The sequence below is a fragment of the Uranotaenia lowii genome, chromosome 2, assembly GCF_029784155.1.
Source record: "Uranotaenia lowii strain MFRU-FL chromosome 2, ASM2978415v1, whole genome shotgun sequence".
Lineage (NCBI taxonomy): Eukaryota > Metazoa > Arthropoda > Insecta > Diptera > Culicidae > Uranotaenia > Uranotaenia lowii.
In genome coordinates, this window is record NC_073692.1 from 431222718 (window position 1) to 431229056 (window position 6339).

A 6339-nucleotide genomic window follows, 5' to 3' on the forward strand; every position below is an offset into this window, starting at 1 on the left:
TGTCAATTTTGTCAATTTTGTCAATTTTGACAATTTTGTCAATTTTGTCAATTTTGTCAATTTTGTCAATTTTGTCAATTTTGTCAATTTTGTCAATTTTGTCAATTTTGTCAATTTTGTCAATTTTGTCAATTTTGTCAATTTTGTTAATTTTGTCAATTTTGTCAATTTTGTCAATTTTGTCAATTTTGTCAATTTTGTCAATTTTGTCAATTTTTTCAATTTTGTCAATTTTGTCAATTTTGTCAATTTTGTCAATTTTGTTAATTTTGTCAATTTTGTCAATTTTGTCAATTTTGTCAATTTTGTCAATTTTGTCAATTTTGTCAATTTGTCAATTTTGTCAATTTTGTCAATTTTGTCAATTTTGTCAATTTTGTCAATTTTGTCAATTTTGTCAATTTTGTCAATTTTGTCAATTTTGTCAATTTTGTCAATTTTGTCAATTTTGTCAATTTTGTCAATTTTGTCAATTTTGTCAATTTTGTCAATTTTGTCAATTTTGTCAATTTTGTCAATTTTGTCAATTCTGTCATTTTGTCAATTTTGTCAATTTTGTCAATTTTGTCAATTTTGTCAATTTTGTCAATTTTGTCAATTTTGTCAATTTTGTCATTTTTGTCATTTTTGTCATTTTTGTCATTTTTGTCATTTTTGTCATTTTTGTCATTTTTGTCATTTTTGTCATTTTTGTCATTTTTGTCATTTTTGTCATTTTTGTCATTTTTGTCATTTTTGTCATTTTTGTCATTTTTGTCATTTTTGTCATTTTGTCATTTTTGTCATTTTTGTCATTTTTGTCATTTTTGTCATTTTTGTCATTTTTGTCATTTTTGTCATTTTTGTCATTTTTGTCATTTTTGTCATTTTTGTCATTTTTGTCATTTTTGACATTTTTGTCATTTTTGTCATTTTTGTCATTTTTGTCATTTTGTCATTTTTGTCATTTTTGTCATTTTTGTCATTTTTGTCATTTTTGTCATTTTTGTCATTTTTGTCATTTTTGTCATTTTTGTCATTTTTGTCATTTTTGTCATTTTTGTCATTTTTGTCATTTTTGTCATTTTTGTCATTTTTGTCATTTTTGTCATTTTTGTCATTTTTGTCATTTTTGTCATTTTTGTCATTTTTGTCATTTTTGTCATTTTTGTCATTTTTGTCATTTTTGTCATTTTGTCATTTTTGTCATTTTTGTCATTTTTGTCATTTTTGTCATTTTTGTCATTTTTGTCATTTTTGTCATTTTGTCATTTTTGTCATTTTTGTCATTTTTGTCATTTTTGTCATTTTTGTCATTTTTGTCATTTTTGTCATTTTTGTCATTTTTGTCATTTTTGACATTTTTGTCATTTTTGTCATTTTTGTCATTTTTGTCATTTTGTCATTTTTGTCATTTTTGTCATTTTTGTCATTTTTGTCATTTTTGTCATTTTTGTCATTTTTGTCATTTTTGTCATTTTTGTCATTTTTGTCATTTTTGTCATTTTTGTCATTTTTGTCATTTTTGTCATTTTTGTCATTTTTGTCATTTTTGTCATTTTTGTCATTTTTGTCATTTTTGTCATTTTTGTCATTTTTGTCATTTTGTCATTTTTGTCATTTTTGTCATTTTTGTCATTTTTGTCATTTTTGTCATTTTTGTCATTTTTGTCATTTTTGTCATTTTTGTCATTTTTGTCATTTTTGTCATTTTTGTCATTTTTGTCATTTTTGTCATTTTTGTCATTTTTTGTCATTTTTGTCATTTTTGTCATTTTTGTCATTTTTGTCATTTTTGTCATTTTTGTCATTTTGTCATTTTTGTCATTTTTGTCATTTTTGTCATTTTTGTCATTTTTGTCATTTTTGTCATTTTTGTCATTTTTGTCATTTTTGTCATTTTTGTCATTTTTGTCATTTTTGTCATTTTTGTCATTTTTGTCATTTTTGTCATTTTTGTCATTTTTGTCATTTTTGTCATTTTTGTCATTTTTGTCATTTTTGTCATTTTTGACATTTTTGACATTTTTGTCATTTTTGTCATTTTTGTCATTTTTGTCATTTTTGTCATTTTTGTCATTTTTGTCATTTTTGTCATTTTTGTCATTTTTGTCATTTTTGTCATTTTTGTCATTTTTGTCATTTTTGTCATTTTTGTCATTTTTGTCATTTTTGTCATTTTTGTCATTTTTGTCATTTTTGTCATTTTTGTCATTTTTGTCATTTTTGTCATTTTTGTCATTTTTGTCATTTTTGTCATTTTTGTCATTTTTGTCATTTTTGTCATTTTTGTCATTTTTGTCATTTTTGTCATTTTTGTCATTTTTGTCATTTTTGTCATTTTTGTCATTTTTGTCATTTTTGTCATTTTTGTCATTTTTGTCATTTTTGTCATTTTTGTCATTTTTGTCATTTTTGTCATTTTTGTCATTTTTGTCATTTTTGTCATTTTTGTCATTTTTGTCATTTTTGTCATTTTTGTCATTTTTGTCATTTTTGTCATTTTTGTCATTTTTGTCATTTTTGTCATTTTTGTCATTTTTGTCATTTTTGTCATTTTTGTCATTTTTGTCATTTTTGTCATTTTTGTCATTTTTGTAATTTTTGTAATTTTTGTCATTTTTGTAATTTTTGTCATTTTTGTCATTTTTGTTATTTTTTGTCATTTTTGTCATTTTTGTCATTTTTGCCATTTTTGTCATTTTTGTCATTTTTGTCATTTTTGTCATTTTTGTCATTTTTGTCATTTTTGTCATTTTTGTCATTTTTGTCATTTTTGTCATTTTTGTCATATTCGTCATTTTTGTTAATTTTGTCAATTTGGTCAATTTGGTCAATTTTGTCAATTTTGTCAATTTTGTCAATTTTGTCCATTTTGTCAATTTTGTCAATTTTGTCAATTTTGTCAATTTTGTCAATTTTGTCAATTTTGTCAATTTCGTCAATTTTGTCAATTTTGTCAATTTTGTCAATTTTGTCAATTTTGTCAATTTTGTCAATTTTGTCAATTTTGTCAATTTTGTCAATTTTTTCAATTTTCTCAATTTTGTCAATTTTGTCAATTTTGTCAATTTTGTCAATTTTGTCAATTTTGTCAATTTTGTCAATTTTGTCAATTTTGTCAATTTTGTCAATTTTGTCAATTTTGTCAATTTTGTCAATTTTGTCAATTTTGTCAATTTTGTCAATTTTGTCAATTTTGTCAATTTTGTCAATTTTGTCAATTTTGTCAATTTTGTAAATTTTGTCAATTTTGTCAATTTTGTCAATTTTGTCAATTTTGTCAATTTTGTCAATTTTGTCAATTTTGTCAATTTTGTCAATTTTGTCAATTTTGTCAATTTTGTCAATTTTGTCAATTTTGTCAATTTTGTCAATTTTGTCAATTTTGTCAATTTTGTCAATTTTGTCAATTTTGCCAATTTTGTCAATTTTGTCAATTTTGTCAATTTTGTCAATTTTGTCAATTTTGTCAATTTTGTCAATTTTGTGAATTTTGTCAATTTTGTCAATTTTGTCAATTTTGTCAATTTTGTCAATTTTGTCAATTTTGTCATCTTTGTCAATTTTGTCAATTTTGTCAATTTTGTCAATTTTGTCAATTTTGTCAATTTTGTCAATTTTGTCAATTTTGTCAATTTTGTCAATTTTGTCAATTTTGTCAATTTTGTCAATTTTGTCAATTTTGTCAATTTTGTCAATTTTGTGAATTTTATCAATTTTATCAATTTTGTCAATTTTGTCAATTTTGTCAATTTTGTCAATTTTGTCAATTTTGTCAATTTTGTCAATTTTGTCAATTTTGTCAATTTTGTCAATTTTGTCAATTTTGTCAATTTTGTCAATTTTGTCAATTTTGTCAATTTTGTCAATTTTTTCCATTTTGTCAATTTTGTCAATTTTGTCAATTTTGTCAATTTTGTCAATTTTGTCAATTTTGTCAATTTTATCAATTTTGTCAATTTTGTCAATTTTGTCAATTTTGTCAATTTTGTCAATTTTGTCAATTTTGTCAATTTTGTCAATTTTGTCAATTTTGTCAATTTTGTCAATTTTGTCAATTTTGTCAATTTTGTCAATTTTGTCAATTTTGTCAATTTTGTCAATTTTGTCAATTTTGTCAATTTTGTCAATTTTGTCAATTTTGTCAATTTTGTCAATTTTGTCAATTTTGTCAATTTTGTCAATTTTGTCAAATTTGTCAATTTTGTCAATTTTGTCAATTTTGTCAATTTTGTCAATTTTGTCAATTTTGTCAATTTTGTCAATTTTGTCATTTTTGTCATTTTTGTCATTTTTGTCATTTTTGTCATTTTTGTCAATTTTGTCAATTTTGTCAATTTTGTCAATTTGGTCAATTTTGTCAATTTTGTCAATTTTGTCAATTTTGTCAATTTTGTCAATTTTGTCAATTTTGTCAATTTTGTCAATTTTGTCATTTTTGTCATTTTTGTCATTTTTGTCATTTTTGTCATTTTTGTCATTTTTGTCATTTTTGTCATTTTTGTCATTTTTGTCAATTTTGGCAATTTTGTCAATTTTGTCAATTTTGTCAATTTTGTCATTTTTGTCATTTTTGTCATTTTTGTCATTTTTGTCATTTTTGTCATTTTTGTCATTTTTGTCATTTTTGTCATTTTTGTCATTTTTGTCATTTTTGTCATTTTTGTCATTTTTGTCATTTTTGTCATTTTTGTCATTTTTGTCATTTTTGTCATTTTTGTCATTTTTGTCATTTTTGTCATTTTTGTCATTTTTGTCATTTTTGTCATTTTTGTCTTTTTTGTCATTTTTGTCATTTTTGTCATTTTTGTCATTTTTGTCATTTTTGTCATTTTTGTCTCTTTTGTCATTTTTGTCATTTTTGTCATTTTTGTCATTTTTGTCATTTTTGTCATTTTTGTCATTTTTGTCATTTTTGTCATTTTTGTCATTTTTGTCATTTTTGTCATTTTTGTCATTTTTGTCATTTTTGTCATTTTTGTCATTTTTGTCATTTTTGTCATTTTTGTCATTTTTGTCATTTTTGTCATTTTTGTCATTTTTGTCATTTTTGTCATTTTTGTCATTTTTGTCATTTTTGTCATTTTTGTCATTTTTGTCATTTTTGTCATTTTTGTCATTTTTGTCATTTTTGTCATTTTTGTCATTTTTGTAATTTTTTTCATTTTTGTAATTTTTGTCATTTTTGTCATTTTTGTCATTTTTGTCATTTTTGTCATTTTTGTCATTTTTGTCATTTTTGTCATTTTTGTCATTTTTGTCATTTTTGTCATTTTTGTCATTTTTGTCATTTTGTCATTTTTGTCATTTTTGTCATTTTTGTCATTTTTGTCATTTTTGTCATTTTTGTCATTTTTGTCATTTTTGTCATTTTTGTCATTTTTGTCATTTTTGTCATTTTTGTCATTTTTGTCATTTTTGTCATTTTTGTCATTTTTGTCATTTTTGTCATTTTTGTCATTTTTTTTTTCAGTTTTGTAATTTTTGTAATTTTTGTCATTTTTGTAATTTTTGTCATTTTTGTCATTTTTGTCATTTTTGTCATTTTTGTCATTTTTGTCATTTTTGTCATTTTTGTCATTTTTTTTCAGTTTTGTAATTTTTGTTATTTTTGTCATTTTTGTCATTTTTATCATTTTTTTCATTTTTGTCAATTTTGTCATTTTTGTCATATTTGTCATTTTAGAATGTATTTGTATTATAACTCTTTGATATTTTCAACCTATTTTCTTAGTCTGTTGTCTCCGAAGAGATCGATTTTTCGTATTTTAGTTTAGTTATTTTTTGCCTCAAATATCTTGGTTTTGGAAAATTCTTCAGGACAATCAGATTTTCAATTTTTCAACACCACTTGCCTTTATTTTAAGACGCACTTTTGTAGACTTTATTGAATTTTTAATGTTTGTGTTTATTTGAAATTTCACTGAGATTGTTTGTTGCGGGTAAATAAACGAAATATTCCTGAATATTTTTAAAAATTCAATTTCTGCTACAGTTTCTACTAATGAAAGTAACTGAGTAACTGTTACACCGGTTCACGAGATCGACAGGTTGATGATTAGTAGAACTACAATTCAAGTTCATCAGCAATTGCATTTCAGGTATATCTATCTTTGTATGTAGAATTTTTTTTTCAAAATTGAATAAGCTGCATCGCTGTAAGTCACAGGTGCGATCATACATCACTAATCAGCACCCACGATAATTTCCGTTACATCCGCCGTCGTCTTCAAACCCACTTATCGCCGTGTGTAAACGGTCGGCAATCAATTTATCTCGCATGGCACGGATCGTAGTAAAATTTACTGCGGGCTTACTTGCAGTCGCTCTGCTCGTCGTAGAACTCTGTCTAAGCTG